We start from the raw sequence: 23,820 nt of genomic DNA on the forward strand, positions 1-23,820 counted from the left end.
ATGCACGCCCCCCTCAACTCGGTTTTTTACCGGCCGGCCTTGATAAACCGGTGTTTTCATCAAAAATTGGCCTATTCATTTCTTGCATATTTGACGTACCGGTATAATGAATTTACAAAATACCGGTTTGTCACTGGAAACCGCAAATTAATTGCTTTTCTGCTGTTAACGCCCCCCTCTAGGCTCTCGAATCAGTTTTTCGACTTTCGACTCTTTTCCAACGCAACCGGTTTCGCATGAGAATCCTCTGCATTCTATGCATTAAACTTCCTTCTATTTCGCTGCAACTCGCAATTAGACAATAAGTTCAAGTTCAAACATTTCCATTCCTATTTCCTATGAAGTTAAATGATAAATCTCTGCATCTCAAAATAATCCCCCTTGCGCTCTGTCGGCTCTATCACTGCTGTTACACTTTTGACAAGAACAGTAAAAATGCTTTTTCATATGAAATGAATATGAATATGTAATAAAAATGTAGACAAAAACAGAAAATTAAGATTTAACAAAAAACAAAACTTTATTTTAAAATGTAAGTGTGACCCAAAGCTTGTGACCTTAATAACCAAAATATGCAAATAAAAAATTTAAGACTCATTATTCTAAAACCAAATTTATTCAAAATGATCTATATTCATCTATGTGAAAAAAACCGAAAAAAACCATTAATGCCCTATTAAGTATAATTATCTATTTTTAATTTTCTTTTTTACACTTATTTACAGCTCTTAGATTTGGTTTCAAATTATTAGTTATTGAAGGTTATCAACAATTTTAACCAATCGTTTTTTTTCTTGCCTGAAAAATCTACATCTTTAGTAACTTAATTGGTCTGTCTAGACTGATGCACGTGCGAGCTCCGCACATGCTTATCAATAGAAATTGCAAAATTATTATGGTCGCCTCGTGTGCTCTTGTGCGATTTAATCGGAGTTGTATTCCAAATCGGTTTTCACTTAATTTGTAACCGTGCAAAAAATGTGCAAACAGAAAACGCCCCCCTTTTTCGGTGTTGCGGTTTTTGTAATTGAAATAAATAAAACCGATTAATAATTTCTAAACAGTACCATGTTCAACCACGGAGAGAAACAGAAAACTTTGTTCTTTGAACTGATACCACGAAACGCAAACAAGCATCAAATGACGTAAATTAAAAAGTGATGCAACTGAAATTGTAAATAATGAAATACATTTTCTAGTAATTTCCATGCTTATAACAACCGGTGTATTTCATAAATACGCGCCTGAAAAATAGAAAGTACCGAAATTAAGAATTTGCAGCTTTTTATTCGGTGACTTTGATTCAGATAGCCATTTTAACGCTATTCATGATTTTTTTTTTAATATTTTGGTATCATTTAAACTTAAAATGTAAACCGTTAATGCAAAAATATGAAATTTTTAAATTAAGCCAGATTTTGTATGGCGCTGCCATCTCTCGTATAAGCTTGCAGTCAGAAAGCTTTCTGTTCCAGTTTGACGCCTCGACGAGCAGAGGGCGATGAAATTTAGTCTGTAAAAGAAGAGTATGAATTTAGTGAGGATCTTGGTTGTGAGATGTGGTTAGCCGTTTTATTCACAAAGGATTATTTTATTTATACTTAATTTAAATGCAAAATATTTTTTATTAATTTTTTATTACAAGAAAAAAAGATAAATTTTTCGTTCGAAATATAGATAGGGACATAAAAAGCATAACGTGTAATAACAAATTGAGCAAGTGAAAAATAAAATATACATGATCTGATTTTAAAAAAAAAATCAAGAAATGCATTAAAAATTTATACGATTTACACTTGTATTGAAATTAAAATAATCGAGTGTCTGCAGCTCAACGCATGAAAGACTAGAGACTTTACAGTCTCTTTATGACTACTATTATTGTTGTTTTATTTGTCGAAGTTGTCTCATCACATAGGCTAAATATTACCACAACATTAAATAATTTTTTTCCAATTTTTGGTGCGAAAGGATAATACAAGATTAATTAAAAAAAGCACTTTTCATCAATTTTATATAAACTTGCTCAAAAAGAGAAAACCTTATTGAAAAATTCTTGAATTCCGTTCAAAATAAGATCCTCTTGAAAGCAGGTCTTTTAATCTAATAGAAAATATCAGTATTTCAAATAATTTCACAATTCCGTGTTATAGAAGAGGGACATTGTACACTTTTTGTGCATCTAAACTCAGGAAATGAGAGCATTTATGATGAATGGGTTTGCTGCAACAATAGGACAAAGCGGCGACAACCAACGTGTCGCTTGGAATGCAACAATGGGCGCGCGTGTGGCCTCCGATTATATTTTGTGTTGGTCGGTGCACACAGTGGGGACAAAACTTATTTTTATTTATTATTTGGATGCCTGAGAAAGTCCAGGTCGTGAGGCCATCCTCGTGAGAAAATTAGCATAAAAGCAGCGCAAAAACGACAAGTTGGTTGCATTTGTTTTCTCCGCAAGAGCAAAAGAAGTGAATTTTTTGTGTGCAAAAAAGCAAAGTTAATAAACGGTGACCGCGCGAGCTCACCGTTCTTGGGTTTGAATTGCGGCTGGAAGGAAAAGCAGAAACGCGAGCACAGGAAGTGCAGCACATTTCACATTCCACCTTTTGATACTCGTGCATATTTTGATATATCCACAATATACACACACGGCGTCGGGCGGGATATTTTCACTCGGCGTGTGTGTAAACAGACGTGCGACCAGACGCACTTTTTTATTTGGAGCACCGCACCACCGAACGCAATATACCGACCAAGGAGGCGTGCGAAAAATTATTTTTTCGTGGAAATATGGCACGCGCCTTGCCTAAAAATGGACTTCGGCCCAAGTGGTGCGTATTTTTAAAAGAGTCCGCCTGCAGATGGAATGCGATAAACTATTAAAAATGACGCGCCCCGCCGGTTTTAAGACCGAAACACTTTGGAATGCTTAACTGAAGGTGTGTTTGCTGGAATTATTTTTAGTTTCCCATAAAACTGCAGTACTGAAATATTGATTTTGTGAGTGAAGTGTTTTGTGGAGTTCTAAGTTTTGGAAATAATCTCTAGGCTATAAAAATTTCTTTGGCACATTTATTTCTCAATCCAGTGATTTAGATACTTTCTTTGCAATATTTCTGTAAATTAATATTATTAGTAATAAATTTGTTTCTAGAGACCCTGTGAGTATTGAACAATAATTAAGACATCTATTTAACAGACTATGTTGTTTGGGCTGGCAGTTCTGCATGTGCACCTAAGCAGGTGCAGAATAAGCAGATCAAAAAATTGACTATACACTAAAATAATTTGATTAGTAATTTCTATGTATGAACGAAGTTGTATTCAAACCAGAAAGAAAGATTGCATCAACAATCTAATTTTTAATAAAAATATTTTTCAAATTTTAAAGTTTAAAAAAATTTTTATAAATAATTTTTTTCCAATACCTTTGTAGTTTTTCAAAATTTGGGGTTGAGAATTTTTTATATTTCATAAAAAAATTATGTTACAAAACATGTTTAAATTTATATATAAAATGTAGTTTGTAAAAATTTTCTGCTCGCATTTCCTCCTTAATATTCAAGATTCATATAAATGCAAATATCAAGTCATTTATATAAAATATAGAATAGCTCCATCAAATATGTATGGAGGTGTGATTCGTTTCTACAAATTTATGAAGCTCCTAGAGATTGTCCTTTGCAATTCCGCCAAACAGTTGTTGGGTCACAAGGAAATCCAGCTTTTATTAAAAAATTCACGCTGATTTGCATGGCTCAATAAATTCCTTGAATGAGATCTAATTTATTATGTTGAATGTGCCCGATTGCTGGTGGTCGGTCGCTTAAGAAAGAAAAAAAGTAAAGAAATGCTGCTCCGGAGCTAGAGATAGGACGAGTGTGTGGATGAAATATATTATATATGTGGAATAACTAACTCGCGAACACGGTCCCCCATTTGAGCTCATTGGCATGGCATTTTCTCGGAATCAGGGGGCATAAATCAACTTTCTAGAGCACACCGCGCGCTCTCGGGTACGTACGTGGGGGATTAATAGTTAAATAAATCTGCCGAGACCAATATCAAAATAGCGAAAACGCCTTGGGTAGCGAATATCCCTATAGAGCACACCTACTGCTCAACCAAACCAACGATTTTGAATAAACAAATTCCGCGCAGAAACTTCATTTCTATCAGGCCATTAGCAAATTGGGCATTCTTTCCAACGTCTATTGAACGTTTTTAATCGTTCAACCTTGAATAGAAAAAATTTATGTTTGGACCTTGATTGTTTCTAAATTGATCATCTCAAAGGTATTATCATTTGTCAGAAGTTCTACACAATACGCCTTAGATATTCATAGCATATATGTTGAAGAAAGATGTTATGAACAACTATTATAGTTTAAAATTAATCAAGGACGTTTCCTTCACCTGTGTTTACCGCATTTTGTTTTTGTTTTAAGGAGAAAATTTTGAAATATCAGCGAATAAAGTCATTAAAGGCTCACAGTTATTTTTTTTATTATTTTATTCCGATTATTATTAAAGAACATTAAAAAAATATTTTTTTTATCCTTCTTGGGAAAGGCACCAGTGGTAAAATGATATAATGTTATTTTTAATTCAAATATAACCAACTTTTTTTTAAATAAATATGCCAAAATCAAAATAATAAAGTTAATATCTTATTATTTCAATTAACATGATTGTTTAGTTTGTGAAAAAGTATGAAGTAGTTGTGGAAAAACTCTTACAGATACAATAAACAGATGATAAGCCAGAAATGCAGCAATAATCTTTATAATGCATATTGTGTAATTTGATAATAAAGAATCAAAGGTACAATAATTGGAGTACTTTACGTTTAGATGTGTTGTTATAATGTTATAAAAAATTCGGGGGCCCATAATATGTCCGAAATAATTGTGTCCGAATCCGGAAAAATAAAGTGTCCGAAAATAATGTGTCCGAAATATTTTAGTCCGAATTTTTTCAAAATTTTCTCCGAAAATACTTCATCCGAATTTTTTTTCTCCGAAAAATGGTTCATCCGAAATTAAACTGTCCGAAATTGAGTAGTATGGTAATGTATAGTATTCTTATTTATTTAATTCACAGCCTGTTAAAAATAACGTTTGTCACAGAGTTCCAGATTCAGTCGAGGTTCATGGGTCTCTAGTTCGAGTCGTGCTGGTTGTCCTGACGCCGCTTTGGCCTCTGATGTTGGACTGGGTTTTGTTAAAATTAAAAAAATGTTTAAGTTATATATAAATAAATAGATATATAAATTCCTGTCTTTCTGCAACCCTCAAAGGATCGTACATTCTGTATGAAATCCTCTCCAGGAAAAGCCTGATGCTAATGCTCCCGTCAGCAAGTCTGTTTGTTTTTTGTTCCTTGATGAATCTGTCTTGGTGAAAGTATTTAAGTTTTCTTGTCCTTGCAGGCAACGTTCAATGATTTCAAATCAGAGAGTGCTTTCATTGTCAATGCCTTCAGTGCCGCAATGTATGGCCAAATTCCTGGATGGGCAGTCTTCACAATCCCTATTAGCTTTTTGTGGAAAGACTCTAAGCTGTTATTAGTCCTATGCTTGTGATTGTGTCTAATCGATAGCACTGCGGTTCACCATCATCAACCTTTTTGCCTCTCGCTGTACATGAAGGATATTTGGAGCACTGCAGGTACTTTGTTGTCACCTTCGGGGTTTTCACTGTTCTGTTGATATGCAGCAGGAATCCATAGTGAAGAAGAACTTCCTTTTTATGTTTTTGGACATCTTGTATTTACAGTCTCACTCACCTCAACCAACACAAAACAAACCCATAACCAGCGGATAGCCAGGGAGCAGGTGGGATTGCGCGGAAAGGAGTGCGCATGTTTCTGGTGCTTTTGAGGGAGACTAACTATAGTATTACTTCGGAGAAAGTTTTTTCGGAAAAATTTAGATTCGGAGGAAAGATATTCGGACAAATTATGGTTCGGATAAAAGTTTTTCGGATATTTTATATTTTTAACTTCGGACCAAATTTTCGGATGAAAGTTTTCGGACAAATTCCAGAAAAAACTTTCGGACACAATTATTTCGGACACATTAAGGCCCCTCAAAAATTCATGACGCAAATACAAAAACGTGTTTACTCGTTAAGTATGTAATTTTAATAAAATCTTTAAATGGTCCCATGCAGCCATGCAGATCTATTTTTCTGCTCATGTTATTAAATTCATTGTCAAAGAATGAATGAACTTCAAAAAAAAAAATTGAAATTATTTATTTATTTGCCTTTTCCTTTCACAATGTTTTCACACTGATTGAATTAATATAAAATGAGAATTGCCCTTTGAAGCTTGTTTAACATGTCGGACAAGAATTACGTCCCACGACCTATAATGATTTTGCGAGTGCCCGGCAATCCAGAAGCTCTGTTTGCCTCTCTCTCCCATGGTAATTAGCTCGGAAAACACGGCTTGGTTGACATGTAAATGCATAATGAATTGCTATATATACTGTGTTAGTGTTAGTGGTACCGCAGAGAGAGGTACCACAACAGTGGTCTAGCTTTTGCACAATTAGCCGAGGCGAGATGGCCACTAGAGATAGGCTAATGGTTGGCCGGGTGCCTCATGTGCGCGCCCACGCGGCCCTCCAAGGCCCACCCAGCAGTCCGTCGATGCCTAATTAATTGCTCGCGACAGCCACAAATCAACAGCCGCCTCCGGAGGCCGAGCCGAGGCGCGGTCCATCTGATGCCGCATTGTCTGCAATTTATTTATATTTCTGCGGTCGATGAAAAATTTGCTTGGGCCTCTTCGAAATGCTTCTTAATGTGCTCTGCAAACACACGGGGCTTGTCATATTCCCGCCGTTATTCTGTTTGGCATCACGACTACTTGGCGTGGCGGCGCACAATGCAACAATGAAAACTGCTTATTTATTGCACCTGCTAACAAGGTGTAAGTGATACGGATATTATACGGACGGGGAGTGTTCCAGAATGCTATTCAATGAAGCGAGCTCCCGCATATTCATTCATGATCTTTTTGAAGGATGTATATTTTAATGTCTGGTACTTTTTGTATGTAATCGTCTTATTGCATTTTACGATGCTCTATTAAAGGAATGACGCAAGGAATTATATTACACTCTCATGATTACACTTGAAGTTGTCCAAGAAAAAGAAATAAATAAATCCGCACTACTTGCGTAGGTTAAATTTTTATTCAGTTTTGAAAGACACGAAATTAAGTTAAAAATTTTTGTTTTACAGCCTTTTACAATTTTAATCCAAGAAAGCAACACTCCCCTGACATTCTAATTCAAAAAGAAAATAATTCAAAAATAAACTACTTCACATTTTCAGAGGTTGAATTGCAAACACCACAACTGATTAGCCACTGGTTATTGCCTATATTTCTCAAAAAAAAAGTATCTGGGAAATATTACCCAGATAATTTTAATTGAATCTGAAGTGCTGTATTGCAATTCAACCATTATTTTAGAATTATTTTTTTATATTATTTTAAAAGAAAAAGATTGCACTAGGTTTATTCGACTCATATTATACATATATTGTCAAGCGTTTGCAAAAATCAAAGTAAGGTTATGTTATGACCCATTTTCAAAATTCTCAAATCGCTTATCATGAGAATCTTTTGTAATCGCTCTATTTATTATATATTTTTTTTGCAAGAATGAAATATTTTGACGGATATAGTGGGTTGATAATCAACTTTTTTGTGTGTGTATATTTTGGAGTGAAACCATTTGAATACATATAGAAAAAAGATATTCACGTGAAATTCATTATTATGCAAAGTAGCAATTGAGTTTTCTCTGCCTCTCACATGAGCCCAAGGAGCACCACTAAATAACAATTCAACACATTTTCGTTCCACTCGAGGAGGATATTAGACGTGCATACCTATTTGGAAAGATAACAGGCCGATTTGTTCCGACTGGGAAAAGCTTTTAAATCACCAGATAGGTGTGAAAAAAACAACTCCCTTTCATCAATATTTCAAAAAAAGCAGCAAGTTTCTCCGACTCACGGTCATCGCGCAGTTTGTATTATAAATTTTGAACCTGTGGAGGGAATTCCGATGCAAATTCTTTCGCGTGTGGCAGCTGCCGTTGCTGGAGCAGAAAAGGGAGGCGAAAAGTGATGTTGTTTACAAATTTGCATGTCACGCGATTTGTCAATCGATTCCCGCGCGACAATGTTGCTCGTTTTCACCTCATTGATAACATCTCTGGTGGAATTTACGATTTCAGCACGTCGATGAAAAATGCGAAAAATTGTTTCGCAGACTTTCGAGCTGCTCGTTGAGTGGATAATTTCAGCGAAGGCAGTCGCGCCCACACCGGCGAATTTTGTATTGGAATCTTTATTGCATAATTCATTGCGTGATTCGTTTGCGGCACAGGAAAAAGGGTCCATTATTTGAATCTGACTTCTGACCTTGGTGTTTGCATTGTTTCAAAAATCAATTCAAGCGCAGAAGACTTCCTTCTCCGCATCTTATCGACTTGGAACCTATTTTGATATTGTGAATTTAAGTTGCAGTTTGGGACATTAATTGAGATAGCAATCATTAAAATAGCTCCAGAACAAGTAAACTCCTTTCTCCTATTTTTATTAAATAAAAATTTATCATAATAAAAAAGTGCATTAAATATCTCTTATTGTTAAAGTTTCTTAAGAAAAATGGCAATTGTGCTGCTAATTATATAATTCATTTAAATAATTTTATTTACAAATAGCTACTATTAATATTAGTAATTTTAAACGTTTTTGAAAAAAAATTTATAACAAGTATAACGAAAAATTATAATCAAAAATTCTTGCATTAAAATAATTTTTTGATGTTGGTATTCTGTATATTATTATTTTTATTTTTACATTGCTGAAACAAGTTCTTTTTGGTAAGTTAAAATGGATCTGATTTTCTCAAGATATTATCACTTGTCAATTAGAGTTTGCGAAGTGGCAATTATTTATCATACATCACGAGAGAGCGCGACAGTGGTGCGGCGCCGTATCGGTTGCTCGTCTAATTAAAGCCCGAAAGCGGCTTACATTCGCGAGATGTCACGGCCAATTTATCACTCAATCGGTGCGCGCCGTCGTGTGTGTTTGGTAGGTCTATAATGGAATCGCGCACGGCGGCACCTCATTAACTTGCACACGTCGGCGTGAGAAAAGAATTTAAGTAGACGTACGTGCTGCGATGCAATTAGGGCCGGCGATCAATTAGAAGGCAGTGCACGTGGCCCGCGAGAGGCGGCCATGGTGGTCCAGCGCACAGGGCAGGCGTGGCCGCCGTTTGTCATCTTTATTGCCTGTGCAGTCAGGCAGCGACTCACTACCGTCGGGGTCACGCCCAGGTCAGGGGTCGGCCTAATTGACTCGCTCGCATCCACAAACACACGTACGTACGATTGCATAAATCACAATTATTAGCGGGGCCTTCTCATTTGTACACATCTCTTTTATTTTGTTTTATTGCTTCATTTGAGAAGATGTAAGGACGCGCGTATGATCTCCTGGTATTGCTTTGTTGTTAATGTACGCTCTCGCAGAGATTTGCATAATTTTGAAGGTCGTTTGCCCTCCCGCCCGCCATTCGTATATACATTTAAAGTTATATAGGTGTGTGTATATATTTATTTATTGCGTTTGCGAAAAAGAGAGATGCTCTTATGGGATTATGGAGGATGGGCGGCCGATTTAGGCTCGAAGAGAAATAAGGGATTTTTGTTTTAAGCCCTTGGAACAAGTTCAAAAGTGAAAGGCGCGCAAGAATTAAAATTATAATAATAAATTCCCCCTTGATTGTCACAATGAGCGAAGTGTGAATATTTAAGCTTTTGCTGATTTCCATCTTAAACCAATCAGAAAGAGACGTGCTGATTTCACCACCTTTGTATGGAAAGGGATTTTACTTGTCAGATTAATCTGTCATAAGTTCTTGGCAATCATCAATAATAATTTAATTGTATTTCAATTTAAACAGAATATTAAATATAAGCTACTTTATTTTAGCCGTACACAGTTTTTTAAATACGAAAAATAATACATTATTTTCAATTTCTAAACTGCTAACCTACAAACATTATATATTTTAAAATTAAAAAAGGTTGCACCGGCACAATACTTACAAAGATGAAAATTAACTTATATTATTGCTTTTTGTGTATTGATATTAGTATAGTATTACACAGCTTATTCAACATAATTTGAAATGTTTTACTATTTCCTTTTTAAGTTTTGCTTCAATTTAATATTTATTATTGAACATTTTCATAATATGCTCTCCATTGGATCCTTAATAAATATACACATGGTTATAGAGGGGAGAATAAACTTGAAAACCGCGCAATCATTCAACAAGGTTCAATAAAAAGCAATTTTTCTTCATTTATTCATGAATTTTGGCCTCCGGCTGGTTGCGCACGTTGAAGCTGCTCTTGTTATAACCTTTTTGCTTTTCAAATAATACACTCCACAAACTGCCTCTTGGATTGATTTACACTACATATATATTCTAAATGTTTTAAAATTTTAAATCCTTATTTTACCTTAAATATAGCTTTATAATATTAAAAATTCAATCTTTATTTGACTTTTCATTTTCTTTGCACCTGTGCAAAAAGGACCCTCGTCACAACAATCGCCGTTTTCTCAGAATTCGGATACAAACCGTGCAATCAGTTTACTGATCGGTTAATATTTTTGTACCTTTATTACTGCTCGTCAGCTTGTAAACGCATCTTGTAAACCCATTCTTGGAAATTTTAAGTACTCGTGTATATCCTCGCAAAGAATATAAAGATTAGCTCCGAGTGAGAACTTATGGATGCTGAATTCACCTTATAAAGGTTTACGGGTTAAAGTTTTTTTTTTAAGCAAAATCAAATTATCGCCCCGTTCATTTTTCTAGAAAATTTATGTATTTTTTAACAAAGCGTCTTGAATTGTCCAAGCAAACATTAAGTGATCAATCTCAAATTCCAAACTTTCCTTCAAAACAGAAGTAAAGAAATAAACATATTTTATGTCCATAAAAAAGTTGTAACAATCGCGTGAAAAGGTTCCTAAAAGCTTTAATTCGAAGCCATTAGTCATTCAGTGGCTCTAAATTACAGGAAAGAAAATTCTCCAGCTCTGTACGCACGTCTTCCTTTTCTACTTTATATATTGTTGATATTTGTTTATTTATTTGTCCTGGCGTGATGAATGTGGTGGTGTGAATGGTGTGTTTTGTTGCCCAGGCCATTTGTGGTCTGGCCAGCCTCTGCCAGCCAGTCGAGTAAAAAAAAAACACACGTGTGTTCATCTTCATCCCGGGATTATTTGTCAGTAGTTTTGATTCTTTGTGTGTTGCTCGCGGGGAGCAGAAGAGAGCGGCCGTAAAACGCAGAGAAAGAATCATGGAAGGGCCCCGTTTATTATGCATGGGATGCTAACGTGACAAAAGTGACGCCTAATAAAACACACGGCACACACGTGTCAATCCAATTAGACTATCAACAGCCAAATTGCCTTCTGACATGGCAGCTCAATTGGAATAAATTCCAGATTCTTTTACAATGTCAGTCTCTGTCGAGAGAGAAGAGCCGCTTCAGCCTCTCGAGCACTCAAAGTTAATTGAATTTAACTTTTTAGGGAAAAATCTCTTTCTCTGCTGTACATTCTGTTTCTTAAAAAATTTGACGTTTCTTTTTTAGTGTAAGACGCCATCTGACATTTCTGACTTGTAAATTTACTTTTTCGCAGAAAGTATTTGGCACGCAAAATTATCTATGGTTTTTTTCTATGTCGGCAAATTCCAGCAAACACTTGGCCTTCCTTATAATTTTTACATCAATTTGGAATTAAAAAAAATATAATAATAATATTTAGGAAAAATGATATTTAAATAAATAAATTTAACAACACAAAATTGGAGTTCAGCAAGCCAAAATTGAACGTAAATAAAACTGATAGTTTTGCACTGTATTCAATTTAATTGACGAATGAACAACAATACAAAATATTATTTAAATCCACAACTCAAATTTTCACTGCCGGGGATAATTTATTTTTAATTAAATCAAGTGGAAAATTACAAATAAATAATAAGCTTACATTTGGCTTAAATTAATCCCTTTTCTTACTTTGCAGGTGGTGCTTGCTGCGGAGGGTGCAAAAGGAACAGGGTGCAGGTCTTGCGCGTGGCGGCTGCGGCGGCCGCGGCTGCTGCCGCCGAGTCCCGCCTCGGGGAGGGGACTGAGGGGTGGAGTGGCGCGGCCGCTAGTCCTGCTGCTCGGCTTGAGTCAAGTCAGTCAGTCAGTCAGTGGGATAGACAGAGTGATCGGCGAAGATCGGCACCGGCACAGCATCCCGCAATCTCTGCAGTGTTGATTATCCTCTCGTGCGCCGTGGATTTTTCCTGAATTAGTGAAATCAGTGCTTGAGTGTCCGACTTTAGTGTGAGTCCAAAGCGTCCGACAGCGTCCGAGGCCACCGCGATGACGGCGAGCAGCACCTGACCCCGCCGGACTTCCTCATTTCACTCGCAGCTTGGGTTTCGGATCACAATTTCTAGGTGAGCCAATTATCTGAGAAAATTAAAAAAGAATCATGGAAATTAGTTACATAGACAGAAAATGAATTAGAATATGATATAAATTATGAATAAATTCAATCAAGTTCAAATTAAATTTGGAATCCGATTTGAAAGTAATCTCGGAGCGAGTTGAAAGCAAATAAAATGGTTTGCGGTGCGAATTTTCTTTTTATACGCTACTCCGGCAGTTGGAGTTGGAGGTGACGTCTTTTTTTTATTTTTTGCCGGCGTAATTGAAATGGCTCATCTATACGGCATTGCGTGATTGGCCAAGGATTTTATCTTGAACTATATTCTGCGTGCGTGGACTGAATAAGTGGTCCATGAATTATTCCGCCTATTAAATTAAACGACGCACAATCAATTTTCACTTGGCTCTTTGCCCTCAGCACCAGCGTCCATCCAATCCGCAAAACTAACACCATAACCGCAAACTAGATTTTCCTGTCATTTTTTTTCTATCGCACCCGTGTGACCATTTTTGGCGACCAAGAAAAATTGGACAAAAGTTGGCTTTAGTGAAAGCACTCTCAGTAATTGGATAAATGTAAAATTCTAATTCAATTCATTTTATTTTTCTCCAAACATACTTTAATGTAATTATTTACTTGCGGAACTTAAATAATATGTATATAAATTATAGTATTGAAAATACCATCTCGCAGAGAAATTAACACAATTTTTGTTCTAATATAAAAAAAGAACTAAAGCACGATCAAGCCGTTGAAAAATTAGATTTTTAAGAGCAAGTTGATCAAGTTTTAATGAATATTCTTAAAAAATTATATGCAATACTTTGCGATTCTTTGTAAGTTTCACGTTATATAGTGATAATTTAAGTTTGACGCACTGAAAATATTAAGAAATTTTGGATTTTTACCCCCAACTAATTTTAATTAAATTTGCAGTATTACACCATGAAAAACTGATTGAATGAAAATTTAATATGTACCCAACGCATTCCTGGCAGCTCACACCTGAGTATTCTCCACCTTTTCGACGAAATCGAAAAACACACATACGCAGTTAGTCGGTCTCGTCTCGAGATTAGGAAGCGGCCGAAATTTCCAAATAACACCACGTACCTAATTTCTTTTTTTCTTCTCCGAGGCTCGGCTGGGTAGGATGCGTGTTTGAGGGGCGGGCGTGCGATAAAAACTTATAAATAAAGCACCGAATAAATGAGCAGCGGCGGCTAATGGCTTTTTGTTTGCGCTCGCAATTAGAAGGTCCCGAGCAGGCCCTGCGCCGTCGGGGCCCTGGGGCCCACCTGACCGGTGGCTCCAGCGTGTCGTCGCCGCGCTGATTGGCCATGCAAATCAGGCCAGCTAGTCAATGGAGCAGACGCCATTCATTAACGCCAGCCGCCGATCCGTTTTATTAGGTGCGTGCGGCCCCCCAGTTTAATTCGCTTCCATTATTGTCGCGCGAGCAGCTCTGTTCTTGTCTGCAAATACACACATATGCATATGTTGACCCGCTCGTAAAAATCGCCAACATCACAAAATTGTCCTCTCTGCGTGCACATACTCGTTATTTCCGAGAGCAAGCCAGCGGGCGAGCCGAGATTTCTCTCCACGGTGAGACCAATTAATTGGAGTTGTTGGTGGAAAAATAAGGAATATCGTCTCTGTTGACTCGGAGTTTTATGTGCTTTCAATGGACTGTGGTAATTTAGAATGTTAATTAAAATCAAATGCTATTAGTGAACGCTGGTATTAAATTAACAACCGGCCAGTTTATTTTATTGATCAAGAGCAGATCTTATTTATGTAAATTTTGTTCCGAAAGTGTTCTTAGCTCAGTTTGCACAGGTGAGTTTAGAATTTGTAGTTTACTTATTCCAGACTAATGTTATCGATTGTGATTTGCAAATGCTATTGAATTGAAATTGAAATCGAATATATTGGCATCATAACCAAATAACCTTGTAAGCTTTGATATTGAAAAGAAATATTTGCAAAAATAGTCTTAAAATGAAAATGAATTTCAGTGGCCATTTTTTCCATATGATTTATTCTCCTTAAACATTACCTTCAGTTGAGGAGTTTTGATTAATTTAATAAAAAAATAGAGTCTTAACTAATTTTTATGTAGTAAATATGTGCACAAAATTCGTGATTTTGATTGTTCAAAAATGATTTTTTTTTAAATTTGATAATCATGGGGTAGGTTCAAAAATAATCAATCAAGAAGTTAAAATTATAAATATTTTCAGAGTATAGATTTAAAGAATGTCTGGTGTGAGGTTTCCAATTTTTTATCCGAATCAGCACTTTTATATCAGCTGGGTCTGCGTGACATTCTGCACGGTGTCTGACCTTTTTATGCAGACGTCGTCCATTAACGCACTTAACATTCACCTAATTGGCAGGAGTTGCGCATGAATGAAACTGCAAACTTGGCAACTTTCTGTTATTCGATAAATTTAATTTAATTTACTTTTTCAACAAAATTAACGTCTCCCAGTTGCCACTGGAGCCGGTTTCAATCCGTGCGCCCAATCACGAGGAGGAATTCATTAATGGTGCAGGCCGCATCGTATTTATTAGTGTCAATGAGAGACATGAAACCGTAATTCCACACTAATGTAAAATACATACAGAAAGGAATAAGGCGGCGACGAGGTATGAGAAGTTTTTTTATTGAAAATGTTAAAAGTTTCTCCCAAATTAAGTAATTATACTTGCGAGTATTTATTCTCGCTTTTTGGTCATACAAAGTGGAAACGGGTCAATAAATTTAATTTTCCTAGGCAGAGAACATATCTCACAATCAAAAGAGCCCGAACAAGCACCAAGTTCATTAAAAGCGTTTTGTTCCTTGTCTCGTTCGGAAAGAAAAAAGCAACCGACGAAGACAGTTTATACTTGGCGACCAGTACGCGCTAATATTTCAAAATACATAGAGGGGTCTTAATAAAAAAAAAGGATAATTGCACGCCTTTGATTTTTTTTGAAAAGGAGTTATGCACGTCAGCGGATATTTTTCAGCACTGGGTATACTTTGAAAAGCGATGTCTTAGTAAAATATTATGAAACGCAGTTGCTCTGGCTCTGAGCCTCTCGCACACACACAACTTTAATGGTAATTATTTATCACTCCGGCGGCGTGTATTTTCGGCGGCGCCTATCTCCGGCAAAGCCGTAAAACCCACTTGTACGCACTCTGTCAGGGCGGTTTGCTTGAAATATTGGCCCGATTCTTTTAATGCGGTGTTTATCACACAAAAAGTAGGTTGGGAACACGCTCGGAATTATTATTATTTCTGCCTCCGCCGCCCTCCGCGCCTCACGCGGCCGCTCCAACGTCACAATATTGAGAAATTGCGCGCACTTCTTGATTTATCTTCCGCGGTCTGTCAGAGAATTTTAAGTGCTGACCTTTTCCATATCGTCTCTTTATTCCTCTCTGTGCTACTGAAACCTGCTCATCTTCTCTGAAGCTCGAAATTTATGTGGCGCGTTTCGACGTTTTAAATGAAAAGGCGTGTCAAAGTTTAATGACTGCCTAGAGGAAGCCTTTGGTCTTATTTTCCACCTGTTGGAGAGCTTTTTTATTTAATTAATAGAGACATTTTTGGTTTTGATATTCTCTGATCTAAATATCACTTTGAGAAGCTAGGAATGAACTTGAAAACTTTTTCTAAATGACATAAATTTGATGGGAATTTCTGAATTAAAATTCAAGTAATAAATGCGAAAAATGACGCGTATATAAATACAGTTGAAGTAAAATGTTTAATTGAATAAAAAAAATCTCGATTCTGTTGGAGTTTCTGTCAATTAATCATAAAATAATTGATGAAAATTCCTACTCCAATGGGGAATAAATCACCCGAAAGGCCATGGTTATAAACAAGCTTGAAGTTCAAGTTTTTATAATGTTTGTTTATAATTTAAATTCAGAGGTATTGAGAGAGCTGAGAAAATTAATGCATGAAATACTTTTGTAAAACAGGTGTTCAGTACTGCAAGAGTCAAGTACTTCTTGCACGCACCTTGTTGGCGAAAAACGAAATAATATTTCGCGAACTCCTCCTTTATACACCTGCAGTGGTATGTACCGAGGGCAGCGCAATTGCTGGAAAAAACACGCCTTGTGGTTGTTTGTCCACTGCTTGTTGCCAGCAGATCAAAAGGCCAGATTGAGGGCGGTGCAAATCGGCGCAATGTACATGTTTCAGAACAACTTTAGTAATAATATTATTTGCAGAAAGGAATTAAAATCAGCCGATCGCCCCGCTCGGCACCGAAAAACCTGTGGTCAGACTGGAGAAGCGCCGTTTAAAATGAAAAATTACTATTTATTTCGCTCTCTTCTGTGCAGCGTTTTTAAATATACAAGTTAAAGAGGTGATCGGTGCAGCCGATATTAAAAACGCGGGTAGAGAAAGAGACTGCTGCTGGGAGGCCTCAGCAGGTTGTTTTAATTGATGTCGCGCGATAAATTAATTGCGAACTGTGCCAAGGACCGACGGGGGCCTCGGGGGCTGCGTTGCCACGCCCCTTCGCCCCACACGTGGGAAAGTCGCTGACCATTCAGCCGAGAGACTTTCGACTTTTCGCAAATAAGCGCCGGCCACCAGTCGGCGACGGCAGCGATTTGCATAAATTGTTCGTCGTTTATCAGATTTAGGCCGGTTCTTCGAGTGTGGCTTTGAAGATGTTTGCTAAAAATTAGCCAGAGTAATGCAATAAAGTCTACTTAAAACTGGTATATTTTTGTACCATTTTTTTTCTTTTGCAGATACTTATTTTTATCCGACAAAAGTGTGCGGGGCTCTTAAGACTGAAGGCTAAATAAAATTTGGAAAAATATACGTTTTTGACACGATGCTTTGAGAAAAACACAATTTTTTAATGTAAGAATTTTCGTTTTGCTAATTAATTTATTCTTTATTTAACTTATTTACATTCCCACAGAACGGAATGTGCGGGTTATGTGGTTTGAATGTAAAAAGTTTCGGTGTGTGCCTCAACTGCAAAAGCCGCGAGAGAGACCACATGAATGAAAGCTTGTCTCGCGCCGTAACAGACGTCTTCCTTTCTTTGTCCGGCACTTGGCGCGGCCGCAACAGCGTCACTGAAAACCTGCCCAAAAAGCACTCTCGCCGCCTGGAAAATGAATCAAGTTAGTCTCACCAAGCAGAGTGCGATCAATTATACACCATATATTCACAGACCTCCACCGAACAATATGCAAATTATCAATTAAGTGCAAGAGCGGCGGGCGGCTTTTAAGCTTCGGTCGGGCGCTAAGCGGCCGATAAAGATGCAAAGCAGCGCTCTCACAAATTCCCCAAAGTGTGAAGTCAAATATTTTTCGAGCAGCGACATGCATAAAAAGGTGTTCTTTCTCTTTTCGCGGCTGATTCAGCAAAAACCGGTCCTATTTGCCCATGCACGCCGCGTCGATCTTTGCTTTGGGTTAGCTCATGGGGAAAAAGAAGATATTGAAAGTCATCAGGTTCATTTCAACACTCGAGCCAGGATTTTCGGCACTTCAGAAAAAAATACACACAGCATAACCGACCGACATGAGCTCTCGGCTAGTTTCTGAGTTTGCCGGTGACTTAACCTTAAAACCTGCTCCCTCACTCTTTTCGAACAATAAAAAGAAACGCCTCTCGATATAGGTACTGAAGAGGGTTTGGTCTATTGTTTCTAGTTCTAAGCCACCTGGATTGGGTCAGAGTCAAAAATAGCCTGAAAATCCGAGAAAGAGCAAACTTTCCGCCAACGCAAACCCCACAAGCGTTTGGCAAACACCCGCGTGCCAACGCTCTTTATTATCCTCTCACATCATTCTTTTAAGTCAATATCCGCTCGGTTGAAATCGTAAACTGAGAACAATTATTGTTGTGAAATTTGCGTGGAAATCATCACCGAGTGAGAAATTGAGCAAATAATAGTGCAGTATAATTGCATGATCCGAGATGTCCATGTGATGACGCCATTGTGCGCAAGAAAGTTGATTAATCGCACCTTCTGGCACGTGGAAATAATTACCGTCATCACAGGTGGCAATGGAACAACGTCTTAATGATCGAATATGCAAATTACTGCGAGAGATTTTCAAGGCTGGAAAAAATAACGGAACAGGATGCGTGAAGAGACTCGTCTGGAGAGCGTTTGTCTTATTTGTATTTGCGTGGCCACGCGCCCTGCGGGTTGGAGTATTTATTTGGAGTGTGTGCGCGTTTGTTTGAAGTCATTATTGAACATATAGACCCAACAGTAAAATGTAAATGGACTAGACGGTTTTGGTTTTCTTTTAATATATTCTCTATTCTTCCCCAGGGAGAGATGCGCGCCGCTCTTAAACGTGTTACATAAAGAAGTGAACGGGTTATGAAAAGAGAGGCATGTCACACAGCAGCCTGTAATTACGCCAAACGAGCACAGATTTATGGCCACCTTTGTTTTGTTCGCTGTCAAATTAAAATTGCCGATTAATTATCGGCTAACAAGGCTGGAGATTGTCCAGTTACCGGAACCCGCACCTTGGCTAAATTTACGCACCCTGATTAAAGCAGGCTAGCCCGACAGGTCAAATTGCTCGCAGATTCGTTACCGATCGAAATTTATTTATGACAGCGAAGCGTGTATTAGCCCTGGCTTATTAATATAAGGCTCTTTAAGAGCATGATATTATTCGTATCTGGAGAGTGGATCTGCTCATGATTTACAATTATTGGTATCTGATCTGGAGTGATAGTGCAAAAAAATCTGCGGTGAGAAAGTTAAGGAGGATTGAAAAATTCCATTTGGGATGGTGTTACTCCCGACACGCACACCATTAGCCACTAAAATCTAACACTCCAGGCAATTTATTGGGACATGAATTTTCGCTGAGGCCAATTACAATCAATAATAAGCGTGAGAGTTCCCTGGCTATACAAGAGAGTAACTCTTTCAAAACTATTCTAGATTTTGGTTACTTCAAAATTTAATTAATTTATTACATATTTCGGTAACCCTTTTTTCTAGTTTTTTATTGTATGAATTAAATTGGAATGTTTTTAAAAATTTATTTCTAATTCCATAATAGTGCAAATATTTTTTACAAGTTTTTAATTCACAAGGATTTAGGCAATTTGCTTTTCACTAGTGTTGTACGTGGTTGCATAATATCAATAACATTTTCAAGAAATTGGGCATTTTCAACAAAAAATTCAAATTGAGAAAATATAAGAGTTGTCTCCTCGTAATAATATTTTTATTGCTAACAGTAATAAAATACAAAATACTGCTCGTAAAACCCTTTAGTACGAGGTCTTAATTTTGCTTTGGTTGTCTCGCCCAGATTATTTATTGGCCGGAAATGTTCGTTTAACACAATATAATTTCACCCAATCTTTCCAAGAAACCACAAAACCCCCGTGCTATCTGCTATCTTCAATCTCTCGCTGCAACGCATTTTATTGTTCCGTCGTCCATTTATGGCATTTTTCCTCAATCCATTGTCTAGCCGCGCGAAATAATTCAGAGCTGCGCTGTCAAAACGGCTGAGCATAAATTTTTATTTGCAGCAATTAATCTATTTTATTGTGCTCTCTGTCCGGTTGCGGCGATGCACAATTTCACGCCCGATCAGAGTTGAGAGAGTATCAATTTTTTCCGCTCGACGCGAACGTCCCCGGGGTGAATTTCGAGCTAACTTTTTATTCGGCTCCTTTTGATATCGCATAACCTGCTCGTCTCGCTCTCGGTTCGGCGTTTATGTTGTGGCTGGCAGGCACACACAGCGCTCGCCCGCCACACAAAACCAACACTGACTGAAAGAGCTTCATTATTGGCGCCCGAGGGCGCAATTGGCGGCGTTTGAGTAATTGCCCGCTGCCACGAAAACCCGTCCTTTGGCCAGAATTAACACCTCGTCCGGTAATCGGAGGCAATCGAGCCGTGATTATCGCGCGCCGAGAAAACGAGCGGTAATTCTGTTGCAGGATGCCGAGGTGAGTAGATCATGTGCAAAAATCTCCGAGGTTACGAATTGTCTTGAAGTTCATTCAATATTATTTCAATGAAGTGAATAATTTGAACCAGAAAGTATTTAGAGTGAATAAAAATATTCAGTTTTTTTTCATGATCAACAGAAAATTTCAAAATCTATTTTTATCATATCAAGAAATTTTTGTTCCATTTAAAGTGAATTATAAATTAAAACTATAAATAATTTGGTTTTATTTCCAGTTATAACCTGTTTTTTAAACTTGAGATAATCAGAGATAATTTTATTAATATTCGAATTCAGCCAAATTCTTCATTTACGTTGAAACTATTTTACCAACACAGCTTATTTCACCTATAGAATATTATATTATATCTTTTACACTTGAACACAGAAGAACCACGCTTTAGAATATAGAAAAAATATCTTAAGTTTGCAAACTCCTATAAAAAAATGCTAGAAAAACACATCTAGTATAATTTATAAAGTGGTCTTCATTATAAACCTTTGAAAGCCTGCTGAACATCGCAAAAGATCATTTTCTCTAAACCAACGGATATTTACATTGTAAATCACAAATTTCCGATGTAAATTACACACTCAGCATATGGCAGAAGGAGCCCCATTTTAATCTTTTCCCGACCAAGAACAAATTACGCTCACTCGCTTGTCGGTCGTTTTCGCCTCCTTTCTGCATCTTATTCCGCTCTCAGCGCTATCGCCGTCCCACAAAGGTTTTATTAAGTGTGCGCGATTTCGGTCGTTCAGATTCGGCCACTAATGAATGCAAAGTGCTGAGGCCAATTAATCCGGTACATTATTGCCGCCGAGCACTACTCCATTAGCAAGAATGCGAAGAGAGGGCTACGGAAAGAGCAAAAAGTTATTTTAAAACATAACTGGCAGATTTATTTGTAATTTTGGTGCTGGCGCGACTCGCCGCCTGCTTTTTCCGCCGGCCTAATTGCTCATTGTGCTTTAAACTGCAAAAAAGTGATAATCAGACGGAGAAAGAAAGAGGCGGTCACTTCTATCAGCAGAGACTTTTCGGCACTTCTCATTCATTACAAGGTACATAGAGTGCTGGATTCCACGGCACCCTGACACAAGTGACAAGAGAGGGATTTACACGCTAATCGAAGAGCATAACAGGCTTTTAACTCATTTCCATGTGATGGGTTAATGAAAAGTCATTAATTACGTGGCACTTACTTTTTGCGCTTGGACTTAAGTTTCTTGTTATCCTTAAGGTATTAAAATCAAGAGACGAATTTTGTTAATCTTAAAAAATCCCTACCAAGGAGCATCAAATTGTTTATTTTTTTTTTCATGCAAATGTTACAAAATACTTAAAAAAATTTAATCGCTGCGGCAGATGGGTTCTTTTTTATCTCAGAAGTTTAAGTGAAATTTTAGCTAGTGTGGCGGAGCCGTTTTGTCCATAAATTCCTTTCTCTCAAACTAATTTATGCTTAAAAATATTTTATTTTATCATTGTTATCAATTGAACTAATAAACATCAATAAAATATATTAGGAATACAATGTAAGATGTGGGTTCCAAAATGTTGTTTACATTTTAGTAAAATAAAATTAAAATTATGCATATATTTCAAATGTTTTTTTGTTAATTAAAAAAATCTTAATATATTTGTGGATGAAAATTACATGCGTTTGTCAATAATATCTGTGTACAAACCCCAATCATTTCAAGAACTGACACATTTTTCACACTTTATTCCTTGAAATTGGCCGAAGCTGGTGAATCATTTGATCATTTCTCTTTCAACACGGTGGAGGTGGATTTCAAACAATGGATCAAGAGGTGCTTGGAAGCGATACAATTTTCCGCAGCCTTTTATTCTATTTTCGAACAACGACGCCTCCTGATCAGTTAGAGAGAGATCGTGGCCTAATTATTTGCCCATTGTTTCCGCAAACCGCGGCGGCGTCGGCGGGGGCGACTCGTTTTTTTTTCTTTCTTTCTCGATCCGCGGGGTTAAAAGTTCGTGCACGGCGCGGATTGCAGAATAAATAAATAAACATAAAAGTTAAGTCTCGGCGGCGGTCACGCCGTGCGAGTGATTTATTCGCTTTTGTTGCGCTCCTTAAGTGGAATTTCCTGCTCGAATTGCACGGCCCGAGGGACCGATCGGGCCCCGCGGTCCCCAAGGGCGTGGCCCCGGCCGCCTATCGCGCACCAAAATCTTTATTGAATAATCATAAAGCAATAATCGGGAAGGGTTATTTGCTCTGTGGCTGCATTCCTCTTTTTTCAACGCACAGATGGATTTTTCTTCCTCCGCGTATTATATTCAAATCTGCCGACCGGCTGGCCGCGAGAGTGCGCGAGAGATATCGCAGGAATGTTAAAAACCAAAAGACTCGCGCGCCTTGCGAAGGACCACCTGGCATTATCGCACATCGCGCGCCGTTTCCCCACGGCCATAGGCATTTACTTTGGCCGTGCGATTTGCATGCGTGTGACCGCCACTCAGTTGCGCAATTTTATTTTGATTGCGGATATTATCGTGGTCAGATGTAATAAATATGACGTACTCCATTTAAAATCTTGCTACAAGATTCTTGCACTTTTAAATTCAGCTGTTTTCCCTTTTTGTATGTTATCAACAACACAAAATCAAAGATAATCGTGTGTGTATCATAAGTTGAGACTGCAGAAAGAATGTGATTTGATTTTCTTCATGACTGAAAATACCATTAAAAAGCTTTGTAGTGTTATTGAATTTAAGTATTTGATATTTTTACTGTCGTTTATTTGTTCAACCGTTGCATCACGTTGTTTATATTTTAATGTTCAATTTTTGAACAGACAAATTATTGTCGAGTCAAAACGGCATTAACACTAGCAAGAATATTGCTAAATCTTCCGAGAGATCAAAAAGTGCCTATCCGCTGCAGTAAATCTAAATCCAAATTCTAAATTTTTTAATTATAAATATTTTTATTTATTTGGTTTATATATTTAATTTTAAAAGATTGGTTTTTTTTTACTTTTTATAAATAGCTTACATTATATTACTGAGTGCCACTGTGGTTAATTTTTTCAAATTATTTTTTGATCAAGCTTAATTTACTATTATGCATTTTTTGCCGTATTTTATATGATATCAAATTGAGGCAATGAAAGGAATAGCAGATACTTATAAGTAATTTGCAAACATGGGTTGTGGGTTTATTATTTATACGATTTTAATTATTTTACGATATAAATTCAATTATTTAAGATTTTAGTTTCAAATCATGT

The 23,820-nt window shown here is 37.1% G+C and overlaps 1 protein-coding gene across 1 annotated transcript in view; it reads left to right on the plus strand.

Annotated features, from left to right (window-relative positions):
• The first annotated feature begins 9,205 nt into the window (after nt 1–9,205).
• LOC132205454 (uncharacterized) overlaps nt 9,206–23,820 on the plus strand; it is a 40,421-nt gene continuing 25,806 nt past the window's right edge. The window contains exons 1-2 of the mRNA XM_059634505.1: nt 9,206–9,417; nt 12,153–12,576. The gene's annotated coding sequence lies outside the window, so the exon portion shown is untranslated. The remainder of the gene's footprint in view (nt 9,418–12,152; nt 12,577–23,820) is intronic.

This window comes from Neocloeon triangulifer, unplaced genomic scaffold (assembly GCF_031216515.1).
Source record: "Neocloeon triangulifer isolate White Clay Creek 2 clone unplaced genomic scaffold, ASM3121651v1 ptg000002l, whole genome shotgun sequence".
In the NCBI taxonomy this organism is placed as follows: domain Eukaryota; kingdom Metazoa; phylum Arthropoda; class Insecta; order Ephemeroptera; family Baetidae; genus Neocloeon; species Neocloeon triangulifer.